The sequence below is a fragment of the Lissotriton helveticus genome, chromosome 7 (assembly GCF_964261635.1).
Source record: "Lissotriton helveticus chromosome 7, aLisHel1.1, whole genome shotgun sequence".
NCBI lineage: Eukaryota > Metazoa > Chordata > Amphibia > Caudata > Salamandridae > Lissotriton > Lissotriton helveticus.
The window spans coordinates 599,574,000-599,599,442 of record NC_136068.1 but is presented as its reverse complement, the minus strand read 5'-3'; the positions used below and the strand labels follow the sequence as shown (position 1 = coordinate 599,599,442).

General features: G+C 47.5%; 1 protein-coding gene across 1 annotated transcript in view; it reads left to right on the top strand.

Annotated features, from left to right (window-relative positions):
• The first annotated feature begins 13,184 nt into the window (after positions 1-13,184).
• Positions 13,185-25,443, top strand: part of FGFR4 (fibroblast growth factor receptor 4) — a 104,182-nt gene continuing 91,923 nt past the window's right edge. Inside the window, exon 1 of the mRNA XM_078652786.1 lies at positions 13,185-13,244. The gene's annotated coding sequence lies outside the window, so the exon portion shown is untranslated. The remainder of the gene's footprint in view (positions 13,245-25,443) is intronic.

The window sequence follows — 25,443 nt, the reverse complement described above, 5'->3', positions numbered from 1 at the left end:
ACAGCTTCTTCTTTAATATGCCCTTTTCTTGAAAGATGTCCCAGTTTTTATGTGGTAGCTTCTACATCAAGTAAACAATATAGAAACACCCTTAATAGAAACCTAAATTCTCCGTCTTGTAGCCTGCAAGGACAACCAAAAGGTGCTTTTAAAAGGTCACTGAATAACGTGTGTGAATGAATTGAATGCACAAATTGTGAAATTCCGCATGATAGTCTTTAATTAGAGTGAGCTATAAAAAGAAGGGATCAATAATTGGTCTTGGGGAAAGCCACCCAACCTTGATGGGCACTACTGGTGGCTGAAACATGTAGACCCGCAGACGCTGGAGCAGTTACATCTCCAGTGTTGTCCTTGTTTTTAATCTTGTCAAAGGTCCTCCAAACAAAGAAATTCAGAGGTATCCTGCAGGAAATTTTAATATTCTTAGATCCTCTTGCCCAAAATATACGTGCTCCACTGACAGTCAAAGTAGTACCTGCAGAGATACGCAAGATATTTGGGTTAGGGCTTGACGATGAATGAAGTTCTAGTGGGCAATAGTCATTTAAAATACCCTTTGGGTGTCCCTGCAGGTTATAAGATGGAGACGTTAGGGTTCTATTGTGGTTGTTTCTACATTGGTTACTTGCATATCTTGGAAGATGAATCAAATCTCTAAAACTTTTCTCTCTCTTTTTGTCTGATGTAAGCTTCTGCTCCAATTCGTAAACGGCTTCCGGAACTTGGAATATTGGCTCTGGGTTTTCCTCCAACTGATTCTAAACTGAAAATATGCCTGAACTTAGGTTTTTAGGACTTTTCTATCCCTTACCTTAAAGGTCGCACATTTTCCTGCCTGTTATTATCTTGAATGATGACCCAACTTATATTAGAGGCTATGTTCTTCTACTCCTGTCAGTTCTTTCCTTGAAGAATTTCTTCACTACGGTTAGAGACTCCTCCTCTAACTCGTTCTTGTTTTAAGGTGTGTACCAATTTACATTTGGCAGCTTCTCCTGCAATCCACTCTCACGTTGAAGGATATCCAAAATTATGTTTTGTGAGTTCTCTTTTAGTCTCTTCTTGTCGCAAAGGATGTCATAACAGGGTGCTTCAGTTCCACACTATTCTTTTCTCATGAGCCCTCTCACTTAGGGTTGGCAGCATTTCCCCCAGGTCAGGATTTTTAACCTTAGTATGTCTTTTGGTGGTGGGTGACGCATGGTCCAGGAGATGGCAGTAGCGTAACTTGGTCACCTTTATAAAGTGGTGGTTGAGGGTTTAACAGCCTCTGCCTCTTATCCACTGGCCGACAGCCGTCCATTGACTGCTAATCACCAGCTCCACTATTGTGGGTCTTTGGGGTAATGAGAGATACAGTCTGACACAGAGGTTCAAACTATGGGCTGGTTGCCCAGTCCATCTCCATATTAGGGGCCAAAAGTTCCTCAGGGAGTCCTCTAGATTGTGCCTCTTGCATGGTTATTTTGTGCATGCATCAGAATCTCCATTTGTGGGATGAGTAATCATGCATTTTTGCGCGGCCCCCACAGTACAGATGGGATCTTACATTGGCTTACATGATGCAGTGAAGATCTGGGGAAGAGTCAAAACATGAGCTCACAAAGAATGTGTACAGGTATGGATAGGATTGTTAGGAAAGATTTCTGTCTAGCGTACTTATTATCAAGATTATCCAATTGAATTTAGTGAATGTTAATAAATTTTGTCTTTCTGTTAATTTTTGTCATAATTAATTATAGCGTGAGTTTTTTTTTCTCTAACCCAAAAAAGTTTGGGCTCAGGCTCTTTCTGTTGGTCCGGTCTTCCTCAGGTGCTTGCAGCACTCGCTGCGGCTCATCCTTTAAGGCAGAAGTCAAACTATTGAACCTACGAAAATCTAAGAGAATTTATGCCTGCATGAAGAAACTTTAAACCAGTGTATCCACCTTCCTTTGAATCCTCACCCATACAGCAGGCATTTAGGTTTGAAACCTTGGTTTTGACATATATGCCCATATGTTCATAGAACGACATTGATTTCTTTTGTGTGTTAGGGTAAGGAAGGGAATAGTGTTTGGCAGATGTATACTGATGTTCTCAAGAAAAAGGATTCATTGTATGGGAGCTATTGGCCATGAACCTTCAAATGGTCACTTCCACCTCCAATCCTTCTCCCTCTTTCATTATACCGACATGTTTAGGAACAAGCCTACGCAGCATAATGTCAAAGAGAATCCAATGCCCCAAACCCACCACACACACTGCGTCGCACTTTCAAGGACATGGGACCTCTCTGCCTACTCAGCCTAGAGGCGTCACCAACCCATTATTTCTGGATGGGGAGGCTGCACTGCTGGTCTTTTCTCCTTAACTTGTGAGCAAGACACATTGCTTTGGATGATCTGTATTGTGCTCAAGAACAATTTCAATTTCTGGGTTAAAGATTTCTGGTCGGCTCAACAATAAAGAAGACTGCTAGGAATAAAATGCCTTTACACTCGTGAACAAAGTACGTTGGTTAGTGTGATTCTATATATACACTCAGGCCCAGTATACAGTTCCTTGAACGTGATTTCTGGTATATTTGTGAACAACCACTGAACAAGAGTGGTTCACTGACATGGCACATCCTGGCATACAGGTTGGACCTAACTTGGCATGGGGAGGACGCCAAATGGCCACTGCCAATGGGATTTTCAAATTTGGCGTGCACGCATTGCTCAGATGCCTGGGTAAACGCAGACTGCACCCATTGACTACTGGAGTGAGGGGGCCGTATGCTCACCGGGCAGCAGCAGGTGCAAGAAAAGGAGAATTTAAACCAGAGGAGCTCCTCTTTGTTTCCTGGTTTGCCCCTGCGGCTCAGCGACATCCCTCTGCTCCTTCTGGTCCCAAGTTCCTGCTTTCCTCACCAGAGACAACATAAATTGATTTGTAAAGAACTTCTGTTGGGCTCAAAACCAAAGTAAAGTGCTAGGAATGAGGTGCATCACTTTGTGTCAGCCCATATGTACCTAGCATCAATATACAGGTCTTTGTGTCAGCTCCCCCTGCAACAGTTTTCTGTCCAGCTTGCGCGCAGTCCACTACCGTCTGCTGCCTGTCTGCCTGCTGCCCTCTGTTTATGCCTCCTCTGCTAGTTTCTTGCTCTGTTTTGCCTTTTCTGCTAGTTTTCCTGCCCAGTTTTGCCATTTTCTGCTCATTGTTCGGCCCTCTGTTTTGCCCTCTTCTGCTCTGTTTTGCCTTTACTGCTCGTTTTTCTGTCCCCTGTTTTGCATTTTCTGCTCACTCATTTTTCTACCTTCTGTTTTGCCTTTCTCTGCTCGTTCCTTCTCTCTACCCGCCGTTTCCTCAACACCTAGCTTCTCAACAGAGACCTCACACCCCAGCTCCTAGATACCCCCAGGAGCAACAGTGCCAGTCTCTACAAATGCTGATTGGTTGGTACAGTCCCTGGAATGTGATTTTGGTATGCTTCTGAATAACCCATTGGGACTGGGAAGTGAGTCATAGTATGCCTGTGAACAACAAAACTGTTAAAAATGATGTCTCTATGTTGTAGGAAAGTACCTCTTTTGACATGGTTAGCCTCCACTTTTTGCCTGGTGTAGGATGTGATTTCAAATTGAAAGTGTACCTGGTCCGTGCCAACCAGGTTTCCAGTGCCAGATTTCTTTCCCAAAATGGTACCACTGTTGGCACAACTTCAGCAATCCCTTTAAGTCCCTAGTAAATGGTATCCCTGGTACCTAGGGCATTAGTATTGAAGAGGGTCCACTAGGGCTGCACCACCAATCGTGCCACCCCAAAGACCCCCCACCAATACCATGCAAACTGCCATTTCAGGCTTCATGTCTTGGTGCAGAGAAAACCGAAGAGTCAACATGGCACACAGCCCAGTGTACCATGCCCACAAACAACGTATAAGGGATAGGTAAGTCACCCCTACTGCAAGCCTTATAGCCCTATGGCAGGGTGCCAATATCCCATGTGTGGGCATATCTGCATGAGCAGAAATGACCCTACAATATGAACTCCATTCTTGGATATTGTGCACAGGGAAGTCCTAGAGAGTGCATTAACTAGATACTTGTCATTACCAGTTTCCTAGCTCCACAATGGCTTCACTATACCCTAAGATGTTTGACACCAAACATCTCATTTTAATAAATCCTCACTGATGCCAGTGCTGGATTTATTAATAAAATGCACAGAGGAGACTCTTTAGAGCATCCACATAAAACCTACCAGGTCTCTGACTGGTTTTAGCCGGGGGCCACCACTAGACATGTTTCTGACCTCATGGGGAGACAGCCAGTGCTCTCTGAGTCCAGGAAGAAACCCTGCTAAGTGCTGAGGTGCTTCACACCTCTTCCCAGCCAGGATGGCCTTTCAGAGCAGGATGTTTCAAAGGTGGTGCCGCATTAGAAATGTGACCCAGGCATCTCCAGATAGTGGAGGATGCCAACTCCCCTTTCCTGCTCCACATTTCCGGGAGGACCAGGCGGGAAAATTAGTTAAATTGAGATGTGGATCCCCATTCAGCCACAACACCCCTAAGGTGGGGCATGTGATGTGGAGTCCACTTTTCATTTCCCACCATTTCCGTTTGTGAGGGAAATAGCCAATTAGGGTCAGGGTAGTGCCCCTTCCCACAGGAAGTGGTCACTTAAAGGGTGTAGACACCCCAAAGGTAGAGTAAATAGTATCAAAAAAGGGGGGGAAGAGGTGGTGCTCAACGGCACCTAGGTGGGCGCATCCTCCTCTCCTGTAAGTACGGGTTATCAAAAAGGTCCACCTCAGACTGAGTTACTGTGTGTCCAGATGTTCTTGGAATACACAGTATGTGTTAAAATACCCCTCACACACCAAAAGGGCCCTTGGTGTCATGCTTCATCATCGGGGTCTTCCCGCCCCGCTGGGGGACGGGCGTGCTACGACAAGCGACTACGCTGGAGCACCTTTCTTTTGTGGGTGCTATGTGAGTGTATTGGAGTGAGTGTCAGTAGGGTCAGGGGTGATATAAAGAGTGATGTTAAAATAATACCTGGCCTTGTGATAGAATTTGTTTTTTAATAGTCACAGGCTGGTATAGTTAAAAAGAGTGGATCGGAGAGATAAAGCTAGTTACTGGGCTTACTCTCCTGTGCGGGTCAACATGTTTCGGGGCGCTATGCCCCTTTGTCAGGACCGGGGTCAGATCCCCCTGTCACTCACTAATGTTTTACCACAAGATAGTGTATGTACAATGATGCGAGATAAATTTATCAATGTGTGGCGATATACAATTTATATCTACAGTTTCCTAGCTCTATCAGAATTCCTGATGTAATAAGCCTGAAAAACAAGAGCACGTGATTACTAATGCGCGTATCCCATTGCGCTTGGTTAATGTCACCTGTAAGAGATAAAAGGAAAACACACATAGAGACATTTGGTACCCTGAGTCCCTAAAAAAGGAAAAAGCTCCTCACATATGGAACAGGGTGAGCCCTGTACATACTACAGTGAGACACACAAACATTTAAACACACACAATAGGTTGGTTACTTTTGATTCCAGATGCAATGGTATAGAAAAATACATACTGAGAAATGATGGAGTCAGTGCCCCATGAGCCAGAACTGGACAAGGGGTAGTTAGAGGGTCCAACTGCAGAAGGTGAAAAAAAGGAAAACAATGCTAGTCCCCCTGTTTAAATTTGTTACCCTAATGTACCAACATTACCACCACAGCGTTTTTTTTCTCCCGGCTATGCCGTACTTACTCAACCCAATGCAGGCTTCGCATCCTCCCTCGTCCGTGGCTTCCGTGATATGGAATGCCGTGGTCGGGCGGACCTTATATAGTAGGCTAATTGGTTAATTAGGTCGGTTTAATAGGCACGCGGTGTGTTCTAGTGGTAGTCTCTTATTAGTAGAAAAAACCGGAACGGCCATCTTGGAGAGGGGAAAGTACCCCGTGTGTGACTGGACCTGACTGCGTACATCGTTAATGCAGTCCCGGACCCGCTGGTAGGTGCGGTATTATGAGCCGGCTATCGTTCTAAAAGGAAGTACTAAGAGGTCTGAAACACCGAATGTGACCCCAGGGAGCCGAAGTCAGCCGTGAGTATGCGCATGCGCGGTACTGCGTGTAGCATCGCCGCGCATGCGCCGTGCATACAATCCCTTGATCTCTTTAACCAAACCAAACACGCTAGATATACGCGTGTCCCATAAGGGCTGTTAGTTGGATCTGTATTACGGTAAATTACAGGGTACAGATAGAAAAACGTCACAGATATGTGATGTAATACAAGGCTGTTTGGTGGTATACCATCAAAGATATGCTATTTATGCTAGTGGGTCAAATAAACAGGATGTACTTGGTTATTTAAATACCCAAATGGGACCAGGGTATTTCATCATTGAGCCCTGTTTCGTGAGTGCCCAGTCGGTGCACCCAACGCTGTTCCTTTTCCAACAAGTTTTTATCGCTCTTAAATGACTCAATTACTGTCCATTTTAAGTCATGAATGCTGTGCCCCATTGTCAAATAGTGTGTGGCCATTCTGGTGGTGGTCTTTTTGCACCGCACGTTGCTGCGATGTTCTCCCATGCGTATCTTCACTGGCCTTGTGGTCATCCCCACATACTCTTTCTTGCACGGGCATGTTATTAAATAGACCACATTACGGCTGTTGCAGTTGGTAAAGGAACGTTGTTACCACATTGATTGGTTTGAGAAGGTGATAGAGCGGCTTTTTTGCGTATACTGACATGACGCACAGGAACCACAAGGGTGGTGTCCATTCACCTCTGCTAGTTTTGGGGGGGTCATTATTGGTGAACACGCATTATTGGTGACGTTTGACCCAGAACTGGACCTCCTTCTCGGCTTGGACGTGGAGAGCCTCTACACCAGCCTCCCCCACCAAGAAACATTGGCGATAATTGAGAAAGTCCTCTTCTCCTCACCCTGGCAATACCATACACCAAGGCAGGTGGTCCTTGAATGTATCTCTTTGGCTTTAAAAAAGAATTTCTTTATGTACGAAGACACGTACCATCTACAAAAACACGGCACGAGCACGGGGAGCACCTGCGCCCCTAGTCTGGCAGGCCTGTACGTGCACCACCTAGAGACAACAAAAATCCTCATCGAACAAAACCCCTACCGGGACCACGTGGTGACATGGAAACGGTACATCGACGATGTGCTGGTCATCTGGAGGGGGGACCAAGACTCAGTCACCCATTTCATGGCCTGGTTGAACCAACAAGACAGGTTCTTAAAATTTACACATACAACTTCCAAGGAGAACCTTGTATTTCTTGATCTGAATATCTACCCCATTGAGGGTAAATTACAGACTAGCACCCATTTCAAGCCAACCGCAAAGAACAGCCTGTTACTGTACAGCAGTTTCCATCTGCGGCACCTACGTGACAACCTACCTTATGGACAGTTCCTCCGACTATGGCGGAACTGCACCAACGTTGTGGATTTCAAAACACAAGCAGCTGATCTAGAACGCAAACTAGTGCACAGAAACTACCTACCTACCTATTGTGAGGAAAGGCTTGAAAAGAGCCAGAAACATTAACAGAGAGGCTTTGTTGGAACCAACCGCCGCAAAATAAACTGATCTGCGCCCCATCTGTGTTACTACGTATAATACTAACTCTGACAAAATCACAAAAATTGTGAATAAACATTGGAAGGTGCTATATTGTGGGAAACTTGACTTTCCGAAACCTATGTTCTCACATAGAAGAGGAAAGAATCTTAAGGACATACTGGTCCACACTAGACCGAGAAACATCACCAATAATGACTCCCCAAAACTAGCAGAGGTGAATGGACACCACCCTTGTGGTTCCTGTGCGTCATGTCAGTATACGCAAAAAAGCCGCTCTATCACCTTCTCAAACCAATCAATGTGGGAACAACGTTCCTTTACCAACTGCAACTGCCGTAATGTGGTCTATTTAATAACATGCCCGTGCAAGAAAGAGTATGTGGGGATGACCACAAGGCCAGTGAAGATACGCATGGGAGAACATCGCAGCAACGTGCGGTGCAAAAAGACCACCACCAGAATGGCCACACACTATTTGACAATGGGGCACAGCATTCATGACTTAAAATGGATAGTAATTGAGTTATTTAAGAGTGATAAAAACTTGTTGGAAAAGGAACAGCGTTGGGTGCACCGACTGGGCACTCACGAAACAGGGCTCAATGATGAAATACCCTGGTCCCATTTGGGTATTTAAATAACCAAGTACATCCTGTTTATTTGACCCACTAGCATAAATAGCATATCTTTGATGGTATACCACCAAACAGCCTCGTATTACATCCCATATCTGTAAAGTTTTTCTATCTGTACCCTGTAATTTACCGTAATACAGATCCAACTAACAGCCCTTATGGGACACGCGTATATCTAGCGTGTTTGGTTAAAGAGATCATGGGATTGTATGCACGGCGCATGCACGGCGATGCGATGCTACACGCAGTACCGCGCATGCTCATACTCACGGCTGACTTCAGCTCCCTGGGTTCACATTCGGTGTTTCAGACCTCTTAGTACTTTCCTTTAGAACGATAGCCGGCTCATAATACCGCACCTACCAGCGGGTCCGGGACTGCATTAACGATGTACGCAGTCAGGTCCAGTCACACACGGGGTACTTTCCCCTCTCCAAGATGGCCGTTCCGGTTTTTACTACAAATAAGAGACTACCACTAGAACACACCGCGTACCTATTAAACCGACCTAATTAACCAATTAGCCTACTATATAAGGTCCGCCCGACCACGGCATTCCATATCACGGAAGCCACGGACAAGGGAGGATGCGAAGCCTGCATTGGGTTGAATAAGTACGGCATAGCCGGGAGAAAAAAACCGCTGTGGTGGTACTGTTGGTACATTAGGGTAACAAATTTAAACAGGGGGACTAGCATTGTTTTCCTTTTTTTCACCTTCTGCAGTTGGACCCTCTAACTACCCCTTGTCCAGTTCTGGCTCATGGGGCACTGACTCCATCATTTCTCAGTGTGTATTTTTCTATACCATTGCATCTGGAATCAAAAGTAACCAACCTATTGTGTGTGTTCAAATGTTTGTGTGTCTCACTGTAGTATGTACAGGGCTCACCCTGTTCCATATGTGAGGAGCTTTTTCCTTTTTTAGGGACTCAGAGTACCAAATGTCTCTATGTGTGTTTCCCTTTTATCTCTTACAGGTGACATTAACCAAGCGCAATGGGATACGCGCATTAGTAATCACGTGCTCTTGTTTTTCAGACTTATTACATCAGGAATTCTGATAGAGCTAGGAAACTGTAGATATAAATTGTATATCGCCACACATTGATAGATTTATCTCACACCATTGTACATACACTATCTTGTGGTAAAACATTAGTGAGTGACATGGGGATCTGACCCCGGTCCTTACGATGGGGCATAGCGCCCGGAAACATGTTGACCCGCACAGGAGAGTAAGCCCAGTAACTAGCTTTATCTCTCCGATCCACTCTTTTTAACTATAGCAGCCTGTGACTATTAAAAAAAATTCTATCACAAGGCCAGGTATTATTTTAACATCACTCTTTATATCACCCCTGACCCTACTGACACTCACTCCAATACACTCACTTAGCACCCACAAAAGAAAGGTGCTCCAGCGTAGTCGCTTGTCGTAGCACGCCCCGTTCCGCAGCGGGGCGGGAAGACCCCGATGATGAAGCATGACACCAAGGGCCCTTTTGGTGTGTGAGGGGTATTTTAACACATACTGTGTATTCCAAGAACATCTGGACACACAGTAACTCAGTCTGAGGTGGACCTTTTTGACACCCTAAAGGTAGGCAGCCCATTGGCTACCACCTGTTACCCCTTCTAATGCCCCTACATTCAGTATTTAGGTGGCATCCCTAACCCTGAACTCAGATTCAATGGACACAGAGAAGAAAATGACAAAGAAGAGCTGCTGACCCGAGGACAGAAGCCCTGCTGCAGAAAATTGATACCAAACCCTACCTGGTTCCTTAAGGACTCGACAATCATGGTGTGCTGCCAAGTCCTGCAACTCATAGGCCTCCAAGAACCCCAGAGCTCCTCCAGCCATCTACAAATTGCCAAAGAACTCCCTTGGAGTGGAGGTACCGCTCCGTGGTAGCCACAGGCACCAAACCGCAGAATCCTGTTTTAACAACTTGCTGCTCCCCGGGGACTCAGATGTAGCACTCAAACCAAAAGTTGTACACCGGCTCCAGAGGGCAGATCGGTCTCCCACCACCAAGTTTGGAGACACCAGAACCTACCGGAACCATGCTGCACCAATACCTGTGGTACTGGACCCTCTGCATCATTCACCAAAACAAAGAGTCCAATGCAGACTTCGACTGCCCAGGAAGCAAGCACCCATCAAGGGATGTTAAGTCCCCTCAGACCCACTTCGTGAGTGGTCCAGCTGTTCCGAAATCGCTGCTTCAAGCTGCCTGCTCCTGACAGTGAGGACATCTTGACCCGCACTACCCGACTGACCTAACTGGTCTGCGCCCAGCCTGCCTGGCCTTGGTAATGACAATCTAGCTGTGCTCCCATTGTCCGAGGCCCTTGCGGCCTGCTCCCTCAAGTGGGACCTCTCGAACTTACCTTTAAGTCTCCTTGTGCAGTGTGTTTAACAGAGGCTCTCCCCTCCATGGGGGGAGCAGGCGATATTGCGGGGAGCCGGGCTCCAGCAGGGGTGCAATGAGGCGGGGTCGCCCGTCCTTCCATGTGAGGTCGGCACGGATTGGTTGCCGCACCCTCTGCCCCGAAAGCACTCGAGTGCTTCCGGGGCAGCCGGTAGGGAACCCGCCCCTATTTAAGCAGCTGCTCCGGGGCAGGCAAGTGCCTGTTTCCTGCCGGCTACAAGACGTGGTCGCCAAGGACTTTTCGCCGCTGTGCAGCATTCAGACTCCTCAGCACTTTCGGAGGTGTTGGGGCCCCCACCACCCCTCTTGTTATTTTGCTTCTGTGGACTGGTTAAAACCTCCCTGGGAGCTGCGCAGGATGTTGAGTTTTACTTGCCTGACCCAGGAGTTTTAGGGCGCTCGGGCGTGGCTCCGGGGATAGCGGGGGTGCCCACAGGTATTTGTAGGCCACGGTGGGGGCATTGATTTGTGCGTCAGTATTAGGTTTGCTCTTTTGTATGCCAACCAGAGTGTGGCGGTGATCAGCTTTGAAGTAGAAGGGGCTGCAGTAGAGTTTTCAGGCCGCGGTTGATCGCAACGTAGTGGGGCATTGATTGTGCATTAGTAGTGGGTTTATTGTATGCCAACCAGAACGCATCGGTGATCCCCTGTGGTTTGAGGTGGCTGCAGGCATTTCCAAGCAAGTGCAAGGGTGAGGGATCGGCAGTGTATTGAAGTAGTATTTGTGTTCTGGTCTTTTTCCAGGACCCCTAGGATCGTAACTGTCGAGGCGACAGGGGGATTCCTCGTTAGACCTCTGTGGTGAAGAAGCCTTTTGGGAGAGTCCTGTCTGGGGAAGGGTTGTTGTTTTGAGAGGATGGTGTGCCCGAAGTAAGGAAGTTTAGCGTTTCATTACCAGTTTTGTGGATTGGTACTAGCGTGCCTGCAGGGGCCATAGCAGGGTGCTAAAAGGGCACGCCCGGCCAGCAGAATGGAAGAGATGATGCTCAGGATGGAGCACAAGATGGGGACAATGGATGAAAGGCTGACCCTGCTCCAGGCAAGGGATTGCCAGGGGGACAGCCGGTGGACCCAGCAGTGCCGGAAAGGCCTCGTAGGCCGGGGCGTAGTGCACCGAGCACCTTTTCCGCCAGTCAGGAGGCACATTATCAGACAGGGGGGCGGAAAGGGGTGGGATGCCCAGGCCGCACCTGATCCAGTGCCAGTGGAGGTTGTCCAGACAGGGGGAGTAAGTGTTGCGGACAGTCAGGTGGTTCCCCCAAGGGTGTTCGTGTCAGTATCGAGAGCCGGCATAGGGCAGGCTGGACAGGTTGGCGAGGGAGCGACAGTGGGTCTGGTTGGCCAGCCGGATTTATGGCAAGTTTGGTCAGTGTTCTGCCTTGGCTATCCAGGGCAGTTGTTTGGTCTGCACCAGTGTTGGGGGGGGCATTGACAGGTGTGGCTAAAGCGGATCAGGTTGAAAGGGCAAAGAGGTTAGTGGCCCCATGTTGATGGCTTGGGCAGGCTGCAAGGTGGCTCTAGGCAGGAAGGGTTTGCACTTGGGGCGGCAGGTATGGGGCCGTTGGTGGCGGGGAGTACGTACGCTAGTAATGTACCTCTGATGGCACCAGCGGCAGTAGGACCGTCACCTCCACTTACAGAAAGCACGCCAGCAGGGACGTTACTGTCGAAGTTAAAAAATGTTTTCACAGAAACGTCATGAATATGAATCAAGATCCACGACTCCCCTAAGCCGCCTATTGCACCCAACCAAGTCAAAGTGACAATGGTAACCCAGGGAAGAAGGGAAACAAAACAAGGGACAGGGTAAGAAATCCGACGTCGCTACTCCAAGTGGCACAGGACCCGTCAGGATAAGGCACAAAACTGTGGGCAAGGAGAGAATCACAGAGAACAAATTAGCAAGCAGGAATATTCACCCTACATCCCTTTTAATTCTCTTTGTGGTACTATTCCCTACCTTGAAATAATAAGACAAAAATCTTGAATTATCTCTTCCTCCATATCAGTAGTAGTAAATGTATAAGGCTTGTATCTGGCTCTAAAACAAATAATAAAACAATATTGAGTTAAGTGTAACTTGTGAAAGGAGCTAAATGTAATATTCTGTGCATGTGCTTAGCCTACCTATAAGCCATGTCTTGTTTGTGACATTAATTCACAAATGTTTTTCTTGTATTCCACAGCGTAAAAATAACAAAACAGAACCTTGTATTCAGGTACTCTCTTTCCTATTAAATAAGTTCTCTAAAGAAAAGGAACAGACCCCCACAGTGCCAGGAGCAGGATCAGGTAAGTGGTATCACTGTTCATAAATTTAAAGAGCAGCGCGAAAGCGCTGTTACCGTTGACTTCAATACCGCAAATTTGTTTGTTCTTTCTCTTCTTCTGTTGCAGGTTTGCGAATTGGCCCCGAGCGATGCCACCGAAAAGAGGGTCCACAGGAGAAACGCCACAGAGAAAGGAGCCACAAGAGGAGTGCCGCCGAAAGAAGACTTGCGGGAGAGACGCCGCTCCAACTGCCAGAGGAACACAGGAGACGCCGCGTCCCGGGAGAGATCAGGTAACTCGTATCTGGTAATGTATCCGATGCAATTGAACGCGAAGCGTCACTGTTCAGGGTAGGCTGGGCTTTGACTCGCCTGACCTCCCTCTGCGTATGTGTGCACCTGAGCGGCGGGATCGGAACCAGCAATCGTGACAGTACACCCCCCCCACGATCCCCCTTACTGGTTTGAGTTTACAGGATGCCGTCTGTGAAATAAACGTAACAACAAGGGGCGTGTATCTGGCTGGATGGCTCCCACGTACGTTCCTAAACACCATAACCTTTCCAGTGCACCAAATATTGGAGTTTGCGTCTGACTCTGAGGTTCCGTGAATTCTGAACCCGTGTTTTAAATGTCATGGTTCCGTTACGATTTTGGTAACAACGAACCGTAACTAATGAGTTCGGCAAGTACAAGTGTTTTCACCACAAGGATTCACAGTGTATTTGAAGATTCCGTTCCGAACCATAGTTTTCATTTTGTGTAAGGCAGCCATTTTGTGGTTGCCCTCACATAGGCCGATGACTGCGGCTGAATGAGTCTTTAAGACCCGTGCCTTTTAGCTGGGGTTTGTGCTGACTTTTACATGACCCGAAGTGAACTGACCTCGTTGCCTGAAGCCGACCTTGCTGAGCCAGTTCTTGCCCGCTAGCTGATCAAGACTAAGATCAGAGCGCAGGACATCGTAAAGTTTTTACTACACACAAATATGCCTTATCCTACTCTTACCTGTTTCTGTTTCTTTCTTTATGGTCTATTTATGATATGGGTCGTGGCCTCTTTATTATGGGTTCGTTTGGCCTGTCTAACGAAGATTGTTGGGTTTGTCCGATGATTGATCATGGGCCGGACAACTGAAAAGTGGGTTTTACCGTCATGCGATACTTTTGGTGTGGATACATGTGATTGGACAGTTCGTAAATATTAGGTGTTTGTCTGGAATGTGATTTTTGGCATAAAAAGGGATGACTTGCTTTGTATAATTGAGCAGTCTCCTGAGAACTCATACTGTGATGATTTCTAGGACTTCTGTTACTGGCTGCAGTCAATAAATTCGATCTTTGACGTCACCAAGAAGAGTCCCGTGTCTCTGTATTCTAAGACAGGTGAACCCGAAGACTTTGGGCGTGCCCCTGGCGCCGCTGGGTTCTAAATAACCCGGTTCTTCAGTTGGCGCCCAACGCGGGGCGACATCAAGCGGTACTGGTCCAAGCCTGAAGATCGTGAGGAGCTTCGTGAGGAAATTCCGGAAGAAGGGCCCCCACTCCATCGACCCTGGTATGTCGAACGTGGACTGAAGGTCTTTGCTGCGAGGTTTCCCGCTTTCTAGACGGCTACGAAGGACCGCTGCCCTGACTGCCGCCCTGTCTTGGACCCCCCTTTGTGCAGCTTTGTAAGGCGAGACGATAGACGGGTCTTCTGGTGACGTGACTGATACCTTAGTTAAGTATACGTGGGTCGCTCCCAGTTCTTTGTTTTTTGGTTCTTTGAATACTTAATTTTTGGGTCTTTGATTTGGGTATTGCAATTTCCAAAGCCGAGGGACTCGTATATTTGCGAGACTATCGTTGTAGATAACCCCTTGAAGTTTGAAGCTAGATTAGTGAGCGAAGATGCCAAGTCTTAGCAAAATTAGGAGGATATTCTGTTGTGGTTGTAACAGGGATTCCCGATTGAAGAAGCCAGACAACGAGAAATCAAACAAGCTAAAAGAGATAAGAGAGAAAAGGGGTTGTCGATAATGCAAGCTGCCACGTAGTTTAACGATTCAGAAAAGGGGGGGGTGGATCAAGCCCTGATCTTTGGACTGGGTAAGAGTGGTCTGCTTAATTCAGGCACTCTGTTCATCACCACCCCCTTTTCTGAATCATTTTGTCCACCATAAGCGTGGAAGGGTATACTCAGATGTGAGTCCCTTGCTCATTGCACCATCAGGATTCAAGCAAGCCGGGCCGAAGACGCCTGAAATGGCAGAAACCGGTCCCCGGAAACTTGTTTCCTTCCCAGTACAAGAATTGGCTTGGTAGTTTGGTTTGCCCTGTTCCCATCATGCACTGGGACAGGAACAGACTAATTTGCATATAGCCAAGTTCTGAGCTGGGATGGTGCAGTGAGCTAAAAAACGGTGATGGATCAAGCCCTGATCTTTGGACTGGGTAAGAGTGGTCTGCTTAATTCAGGCACTCTGTTCATCACCACCCCCTTTTCTGAATCATTTTGTCCACCATAAGCGTGGAAGGGTATACTCAGATGTGAGTCCCTTGCTCATTGCACCATCAGGATTCAAGCAAGCCGGGCCGAAGACGCCTGAAATGGCAGAAACCGGTCCCCGGAAACTTGTTTCCTTCCCAGTACAAGAATTGGCTTGGTAGTTTGGTTTGCCCTGTTCCCATCATGCACTGGGACAGGAACAGACTAATTTGCATATAGCCAAGTTCTGAGCTGGGATGGTGCAGTGAGCTAAAAAACGGTGATGGATCAAGCCCTGATCTTTGGACTGGGTAAGAGTGGTCTGCTTAATTCAGGCACTCTGTTCATCACCACCCCCTTTTCTGAATCATTTTGTCCACCATAAGCGTGGAAGGGTATACTCAGATGTGAGTCCCTTGCTCATTGCACCATCAGGATTCAAGCAAGCCGGGCCGAAGATGCCTGAAATGGCAGAAACCGGTCCCCGGAAACTTGTTTCCTTCCCAGTACAAGAATTGGCTTGGTAGTTTGGTTTGCCCTGTTCCCATCATGCACTGGGACAGGAACAGACTAATTTGCATATAGCCAAGTTCTGAGCTGGGATGGTGCAGTGAGCTAAAAAACGGTGATGGATCAAGCCCTGATCTTTGGACTGGGTAAGAGTGGTCTGCTTAATTCAGGCACTCTGTTCATCACCACCCCCTTTTCTGAATCATTTTGTCCACCATAAGCGTGGAAGGGTATACTCAGATGTGAGTCCCTTGCTCATTGCACCATCAGGATTCAAGCAAGCCGGGCCGAAGACGCCTGAAATGGCAGAAACCGGTCCCCGGAAACTTGTTTCCTTCCCAGTACAAGAATTGGCTTGGTAGTTTGGTTTGCCCTGTTCCCATCATGCACTGGGACAGGAACAGACTAATTTGCATATAGCCAAGTTCTGAGCTGGGATGGTGCAGTGAGCTAAAAAACGGTGATGGATCAAGCCCTGATCTTTGGACTGGGTAAGAGTGGTCTGCTTAATTCAGGCACTCTGTTCATCACCACCCCCTTTTCTGAATCATTTTGTCCACCATAAGCGTGGAAGGGTATACTCAGATGTGAGTCCCTTGCTCATTGCACCATCAGGATTCAAGCAAGCCGGGCCGAAGACGCCTGAAATGGCAGAAACCGGTCCCCGGAAACTTGTTTCCTTCCCAGTACAAGAATTGGCTTGGTAGTTTGGTTTGCCCTGTTCCCATCATGCACTGGGACAGGAACAGACTAATTTGCATATAGCCAAGTTCTGAGCTGGGATGGTGCAGTGAGCTAAAAAACGGTGATGGATCAAGCCCTGATCTTTGGACTGGGTAAGAGTGGTCTGCTTAATTCAGGCACTCTGTTCATCACCACCCCCTTTTCTGAGCCAAGTAGTTTAAAGAAGACGAAGAAGATAAAGCAATTGAGGTATCAGATAGGCAACATAATATGGCTATTGATAAATGTTATCCAGCATTGCCACCTCTTCTTGAGAAGGCGACAAAGGACCCTGAAAAGGACCCTTTAATGTCACATCTATTGAGATTACCACCCCCTTATGCACAGAGCGCTACGGCACCTCCTCAACCTCCAGTTGTTCCACCTCCTGGTCCTGCTCAACCACCGGCTCCTCTTCAGCTGGTCCTTCCTCCTACGGTCCCGCCTCTTCTGGGGCCGCGAACTTTGCTATCAGTTTTGCCTGTACCGTCTTTGCCTTACTCTCCTTTACCTTTGACTTCTGCTACTTTGCCTCAAAATACTTTGGGGCATATTACCAAGCATTAGCGAAAAATATCGCTAAGCTTGGTTAGCGGCTATATTTATATCGCCGTGCTTCGCCTATTTTTATCGCTTAGGAGCCTTGCTATTATCAAGGTTTATCTCCTAAGCGATAAAAATCGTCCGAAATGCATGAATATCGCTGAAAAGTCAGCGATATTCATGCATTACCGAGCTAATGCTCTTAGCCATGTTATCCACCTACTATTGGATAACATGGCTAAGAACTAATCTGGGCAGTTGTTAGCTTTTGGAGATAATCGCGCTTAGCGCGATTATTTCCAAAAGTTGGTAATAGGAGTTAGCGATGTTAGCGACTGTTTCCAGTCGCTAACATCTTGGCACGCCCACTTTGCATGTCATTAGCGATATATATCGCTGACATGCAAAGTGGGCCCCCAGAAGCTCGTTATCTCCTACTAGCTGTCGCTAACTGGTGTTAGCGACAGCTAGGTAATAGGGCGATTAAATTATCGCCGCTTTAGCGGGAAAAATTCCCGCTAAAGCGGCGATAAGGCCCTTGGTAATATGCCCCTTTGTCTCCTGTCCTTATGACGGCTTCTCCTTCTGCTCGACAACGGATGGCCGAAACTGTTACTGGTCTTTTGTCTCCTTTCTTTGGGTCGTCGAGTATGACCCCCGTTTCTGTGCGTAAACAACTGCGTAGTCAGTTACCTAGTCCCAAAGAACGGACAGTGTTGGATCTCCTGGTTCGCAGGTGGATTTCGAATGTTTCGAGGTATAATTTAGAGTCAGTTATGGATGTCTTCCTGCAGTGGGAAGCACCCAAGCAAAGATATGTGTTTCATGTAATGTGTACTTTCCTCCGTGAGGAATGGGAAGATAATGATTTGGGTTCAGTCCCAGTAGAGTTGCTAAATGTCCAGTCTGAGTTTGCGAAAGGGACGATAGTGGGTCCCGGAATTGAGGAAGCAGTTGCGATGGTACTTGCGTTTAGGAGCGATTTCCCTTCTCAGCGACAGTTTGAGCCTGATTCCGCAGTTGGGAGAAAGGTACGACAATATCCAAGGAGAGAGGTTCCCCAGTTTGGAGAGAAGGGGACGCAAACGCTGCTCCACCTGTTCTGCCTTATTTTCAGAGAGTATGGGTACATGTTCCATGGAAGAGAGTAGAAGTTTTGGCCCTTAAACAGTCTTTACCTGATCCCCGTAAGAATCCAGCTGGCTATTACAAAGAATCATGAATTTAGCCGACATAGACATGCTGTTGGGTAACGTAGTACCTCAACCTTTATGGGCAAAAGATTCGTCATGAGGATCATGCGATAGAATTAGGTGACTCATGGGTCAATATTGCTGCTGCGGACGCTAGACAAGTTGGTGGTTCTAAGCCTGAGCCTGGCAAATCTACCTGGCAGAATTATAGATCTTATGAAAACGATGATGCCAGCGTTACGAGTAAATTGGGACAAGTTAGCAGCATGTAAGCAGAAGAAGGACAAAAGTGTATCTGATTTCTTCACTAGGTTTGAAGAGACATTTATAGATCATAGTGGTCAAGATATGAGTACGGAAGGTGGACAAAGATTGTTCGTAGATAAGTTTGTCTTTAACTTACTTCCTGAACTGTGTAATAAGTTGAAAGATTCTGAGAGTTCTTGGGCTGTTTCCTCGTCGGCCCAGATATTGGCGACTGCACAGTACTACGAGAATAGGGATAAGGACGAGAAAGAAAAAGTAGAGAAAAAGACAAAACACTTAAAGACAAAGGTTCTTTTGCAGCAGGCGTATCCGCCTCGCTCGAATCAGCAAGAGTCACAGCAATGCCCACAATTTCAGCAACCTCCATCGTTTCAGAGACCGCCACAGAAGGCTGGGTATTTTCCTCCAAGACCACCTTTGGGCTTGAATCAGTTTGCGTATTGTAGGGAGGAAGGTCATTATAAAAATGAGTGCCCTGTTTTACGACAGCGCGCGAGTGGTATGCCGACCCCAAGAGGTCATGGTGGGTTCCAGCAAGTGTTTAGGGGTAGAGGACATTGTGCGTTTCCTCAGAACGAACGTTCTTTTCCCCCACAGAATTCTATGAATTGTTTTGATCAACAGAAAATTGCGTCTGGTCAGTCGACTCAGTACTATGCTGATGACTATTATGTTGAGAGTGAGAATGCTGACTATAATGATTGTTAGGACAGCCATGGACAAAGAGAGGGAGTAGTGTCGGTTCCAGTAGATCAGAGTGGGCCTTATGTTGCAGTAGTTACATCAGGTGTGGAAGCGCCTTTTCTTTTGGATACCGGTGCAGCGAAGAGTTCTATCATGCATTCTAAACTCCCTGGCGCACCTTTGTCTGGCTTAACGAATGTTTCGGTAGGATTCTCTGGCGCCCCAGTTCGTAATCCAGTTTCTAGTCCCTTGTCTCTTTCCATAGGGCCTTGTGAATTGGAAACACCTCTCATTTTAACGACAGGTTGTGGTGAGAATTTGTTGGGTTTGGATTTGTTGAAAAGGTTGAATGCGACATTGCATTGTTCTCCTTCGGGAGTACAGCTTACATTGGGTAAGAACGTGATCTCTCTGATGTATTTGTCTAAAGATCGGCTTCCACCGGAATTGCGTTCTCTCCCTGATACTCTTTGGGCTACTGGTCCTAATGCTGTGGGTCTTTTGGAGATTCCACCTTATGTTGTAACGCTTAAAGCGAATGTTAAATTGCCACGTATTCCTCAATATAGGATTTCTAGCGATGGTGAAAGAGCGCTTTTAGCAATCATTTATGTTTTAATTGAGAAAGGTGTGATTGAAGAAACGAGAGGTATTGTGTGTAACAGTCCCGTTTTGCCTGTCCTGAAGCGCACTGACTCTTCTCAGCCACCTGTCTACAGGTTTGTGATCGACCTTCGAGAGGTTAATAAGATTGTTGTGCCACAGTTTTCTGTTGTTCCGGACATTACTGCTTTGCTGACTATGATTCCTGCTTCAGCGGCCTGGTTTTCGGTTATAGATCTGAAGAATGCTTTCTTCAGTATTCCAATTGCCGAGGAGAGTAGAGATATTTTTGGCTTCTCTTTAGGAGGCCGAAGATTCCGGTTTAAGCGCGCTCCTCAAGGCTATTGTGAAAGTCCTTCCATTTATAGCCAGGCTTTGAAAACTCAGCTTGATACTCTTGTGTTGCCTGCTGGTACTGCTCTTATTCAGTATGTTGACGATTTATTAGTGACTGCTGATGATGAGGAAACTTGTAAAGAAGCTACTCTTTCTTTGTTACGACATTTGTCTGACTTGCATCATAAAGTGTCACCTTCAAAGTTGCAGTATTGTCGCCAAGAGGTGACCTACTTAGGTCATCTCTTGTTGAAGGAGGGAAGAAGGTTGACCCCAGAACGAATTCAAGTGATTGCTCAAATGACTGTGCCAAGTACGCAGAGAGAGGTACGTGCTTTTCTGGGTATCACGTCGTATTGTAGACAGTGGATTCCGAACTTTTCTTTGTTGGCAAAACCTCTGTTGGCATTGACTTGTAAGGATATACCGAACCCTCTTCCTTGGTCTGTCGATTGTCAGAAAAGTTTTTCTGAGTTGCGTGATGCGTTGTGTTCTGCTCCAGTGTTGGGTACTCCTGACTACAGTAAGCCTTTTACACTCTACGTCCACAAGAGAGAGGGTTGTGCATTGTCAGTTTTGACTCAACAATTCGGTGATAAGCAGCATCCATGTGCGTATTTCTCGTCGACTTTAGATCCGGTAGCTAGAGCGTTGCCGAGTTGCTTGAGAGCTGCAGCGGCTGTTTCTATCCGACAGTCTGCTGGATTGGTGATGGATAACACGTTGGTCGTGATGGTTCCACATGCAGTGGATACTTTATTAAATAGAACCAAGACTCAGCACCTTACTAGTGCGAGGTTTTCGAGCTATGAGTTGACGCTTTTGGCTAGTCATGTGCACATCAAGCGGTGTAATGTATTGAATCCAGCGACATTGTTGCTGATTTCTGTGGACACAGATGGTCAGGAACAGCATGATTGTTTTCTTAGGACGGAAGAGGAAACAAAGGGTAGAGTTGATTTGAAAGATACTCCTCTTTCGGATCCTGATGGTACGCTATGGGTTGATGGGTCATGCTACAAGCTCCCAAATGGCGATACGACCGCGGCATATGCCGTGACGACATTATGTACGATTGTTGAAACTGCACGAGTGAGTTATAATTCGGCGCAAGCAGCGGAATTGATTGCATCAACGAGAGCGTGCATTTTATCTGAGGGAAAGAGAGTGAATGTGTATACCGATAGTCAGTACACGTTTGGTGTAGCACACAGTTTTGGACGCTTGTGGAAGGAAAGAGGATTTCTCACATCGCATGGGACTAAGATCCAACATGGGCAGTTGGTGAATGAGCTTCTTGAGTCACTTACTTTGCCGAAGCAAGTTGCGATTGTGAAGTGTAGTGCTCACCGGAAGGTTAGGGATGATGTTGGTCGTGCTAATGCGTTTGCGGATGAAGTTGCGAAAGAAACAGCGAGAAATGTGATGAGTCGAATGTACGTGCAGGCCCTGCGAGATGGATTGGTGCAGCTGGAATGTGTGAAGATACGATTGAGAGTGTGAAATCAATCCAAACTGAAGCTACTGAAAATGAAGAGTGTGTGGAGAGAAACTACGGGTAGATTGGATTCGACTGGTTGTTGGGTTGAGTTATCAGAACACCAAAGATGGATGTTGCCGGATGCATATGTGCTTGCGGTGGTTACGGTGGCACATGGGTTGTCTCACATTAGTGCGAAAGGAATTTGTAAGTTGTTGGCTCCAGTGTGGGAGAATGGTGGGATTCCCAAATGTGCGGAGAATGTGGTCAAGAATTGTATGGTGTGTTTGATGTATGTGAGAAGTTGGCCTGATATATGATGTTTCCAATTCTGGAACCACCTTGTATCAGTCCAAATAACCCCTTATGGTGTCTGGTTGTAAGTCAACCTTGTAGACAAGCTATCTTAATGGTAGCATAGACTAAGCAGCCTTAAAGGCTCAACTCAAGAGGTCGTGTTAAGCAAGCTGTTTTACCAATCACAGTCCTGTAATACCAAATGAAAGGACACCACACAAGTATATATTATAAAAATATATGTATTTATTTCTAAGAATAATCCCCAGTACTCTTTATGAATAAAGGGGCACAAGCGTTAAATCAAAAGCACAGTATAACATACAAAGTTGCACAATTATGGATGAGGGCGGGGGCCACTCAAACCATATATTAAGAAAGTGGTATAAGAGATACCAATCGAACAGTGGTTAGGCCTAGGGCCTTGGGAATCGCTGGGAGCAGTCGGGACAAGCAATGCTGAAGTCGGGAAAAGCCCGCGGGATTCGGGTGCAGTGCTGAAGCACACGCATGCACCAATGTTAAGTCAATGGTGCGTAAAAGTTACACAAATAGAGTTTTAGGACACTTCCGATGAACCTAGAAAGACAAAACTTAAGACACAGACCCTAGAGGTGTGTACCAGTGTGGGAACACTGGCGTTGCAATGTTACCTCACCCACAGGAAGCGGGTGCACAGGGTCGAAGTGGCGTCGGGTTTCGTCACGCTGGTTCTTAGTGCTTGAAGCTGAAGATGCTGCAGGCGCTGTGAAGGAGAAGTGTCCGGTGGGATCCACGGGTGGATAGAAGTCGAAAAGTACCTGAAAGCAGAGGGGACAGAGTCTGGGTCACTCAGCAGTGACCAGGGTGGAACCAGGACGGAACCAGGCAATGTCGGGCGCAATTAGGTGGTTGTCGAGGAGCTTCTCTCCGCTGCCACGTGGGCTCTGGGGCATCTGCGACGTCCAGGAGCGGGTCACGATCTGTCCCACGTAGGCTCTCATCGTTGGCGCTGTCGGCTTCAAGATTGGAGCAAACAACACTTGGCAAAAGCAATCCACGCGGAACTCGGAGATTCCTTCTCACTCGGACCAGGAGGGTCAGAGCGGGGGCTCCTTTTCAGGGGAGCTGGTGCAAATCTGGAGCAACCAGAATCGCAGGTCGTATTTCAGTTTTCAGTGGCACAGGGGCCACAAGCCGGCTGGCAAGTGACCGGGCCAACGCGTTGAGCCAAAAGAAGCAGAAGGGCCCCACGCAGCACTCGTCGAGTGTAGAGGGGTGAACTTCGGTGCAAGAGTGGCTCAGGGTTGGGGCTTCTCAAACCCCGGTGTACAGCTTCGAGGGTCACTCGTGGGCTGCACGGTCAGCGTCTCGTGGTCTTTTCAAGATGGCGTGCCCCACGCTTCCGGTCGCCTCCACGGGTCTCAGCTCTGCAGGGACTGTGGATCGGGCTGTAAGAAGGCAGGCAAGCTTGATCTCGTCGATCTCTGTCGCTCGAGTTCCGGCGGGAACTGCAACAAAGCAGACGTCGAGGTGCTGGATGGTGCTTGTTTGCACAGGGTGGTCACTCCTTGACCACAAGGGAGATTCTTCAGTCTTCTACGTTGAGTAGGATGTCGAAGGGTCCAGAGTTTCGTTTCTTATGTTTCATCAGGATAATCTGAAGTGCATTGGCACTGCTCCCATTCTTATACCAATCTAGGGGGCTGGATTACCTGCTAGGTCCCCTCCTATGGGTGGGACCCAGGAAGGGGGTGGGTACACCCCTTTCCTTTGATCCTGGCCGCACTGGGACGGGGCTGGTGTGCCCCAGAACCGGTTTGGCCGGATTATGCAAGGGGCAGCCTTGTGCGCCCCAAGCAGTGTCTGGTTTCTTTCAAACCTCCCTGCTACAATCCACTATCTCCTGTCTGGTGTGGTGTGACACCTCCCTGTGACAGGAAATCCTTTGTCCAGGCCCCCTTGGCTGAGTTTCGGTCAGCTGCAGGGGGTCAGACCTGTGTCTGTGGCAGAAGCATCCATTTTGTGGATCTGAGGCTCTTTTAAAAATCAACCGCATTTTAGCAAAGTAACATGTCTTCTCCCTCTGGAGGGGTGGAATGCTATCCCCGTCGCCAGAACTGGCGAGGGGATAGTATTCCAAATCGTATGACACCTTACACGACATGTTTTGATAAAGCCAAACCAAAGTTGCTATATAACGCGAGGATTATAATGCACTTAAGAGTATATGGTATGGCATTATCCCGGAACAGCTTAGGGAGTTGTTCCCGACAGCCGCAGACAGGCTCAGCTCATGCTAGAGCTCCATCTCACATTAAACCACGCACTCTGCCTCCAGGATTGTTAAGGCCTGCCATAGGAGTGGCTCACAGGTTTATATGTGTCCAGATAGGTTTAGATATAGGCATACTATATCTAAGCAAGGGGTGATTACACCACCTTGCCCCAGCTGAGTGATCAGCCAGTTGTGTCAATTTTAGATAGCCAGCCAGGGGTGGCAAAAGATATGCTGCAGCCCCTGGTAGGCCTTGGATGCACCTATGCCCTGGGCACCTATAGTGCTCTGTACAGGGGTTGATAAGGTGACCCAAGCCAATCTAGTTATGCACCTAGGGTACATGGAATCCATTTTACAGAGAGAGCAGATGGCCTGGGGCCCTGATTAGCAGGGAACCAGGCCAACTAAGTCGAAAACCAGCTAAACACAAGGCAAAAAAATCTGGGGTAACCATAGTCAGGTAGCCACCTTCCTACATAACCCCCCCCAAACGAAAGGAGATAAGGCTATCCTTTGCCAGGTAAGCCTATATTGCCTGAGTGGCCATATAAGGAAGTACCTGCACTAGCATGGGTACCCCCTGTCTCATGGTCCACTAAGCAGTCCCTCACCCTTGGGGTATTAGAGGGTCTCCACCATAGGGAATCACTACCTTGGGTGTGTTTATGCAAAGTCAAAGGCTGGTTTGGATATGGAGTATTGAAGTGAGGCTCCACTAATTTAGGGCTCAGCTCCCTCCAATTATCTTCCACCATGTGTGCCTTTCTTTCTTCAACTGAGTTGCACTGTGCTCTCAGGGTCAGCCTCTGGCTACCTAAAGCTGGAGGCTGGGTCCCTCTGTTTGGCTTGCTGGAGGGACAGTTCAGGTTTGGGCCCTTTGGGTCCCAGGTTTGGCTGTGCCCAACAGCATCCATCTGTGGGAGGTCCCTAACTATTTTTAAGGGGGCTCCCTCAGGAGTTTTTAAAGTTTTCACCTTACTAGGGCTACTAGTTTTGGTGCCCCTAATCTGTTGATGGGGGTGCTTTACTTGACAGGGGGCCCTCTGGGTCTCACTGTCCTTCTTGTCCTCTGCAGCCCTGGGCTGACTAAGGCAAGGTAGAGAGGGGCAGGTTACCTGCTCCAGACT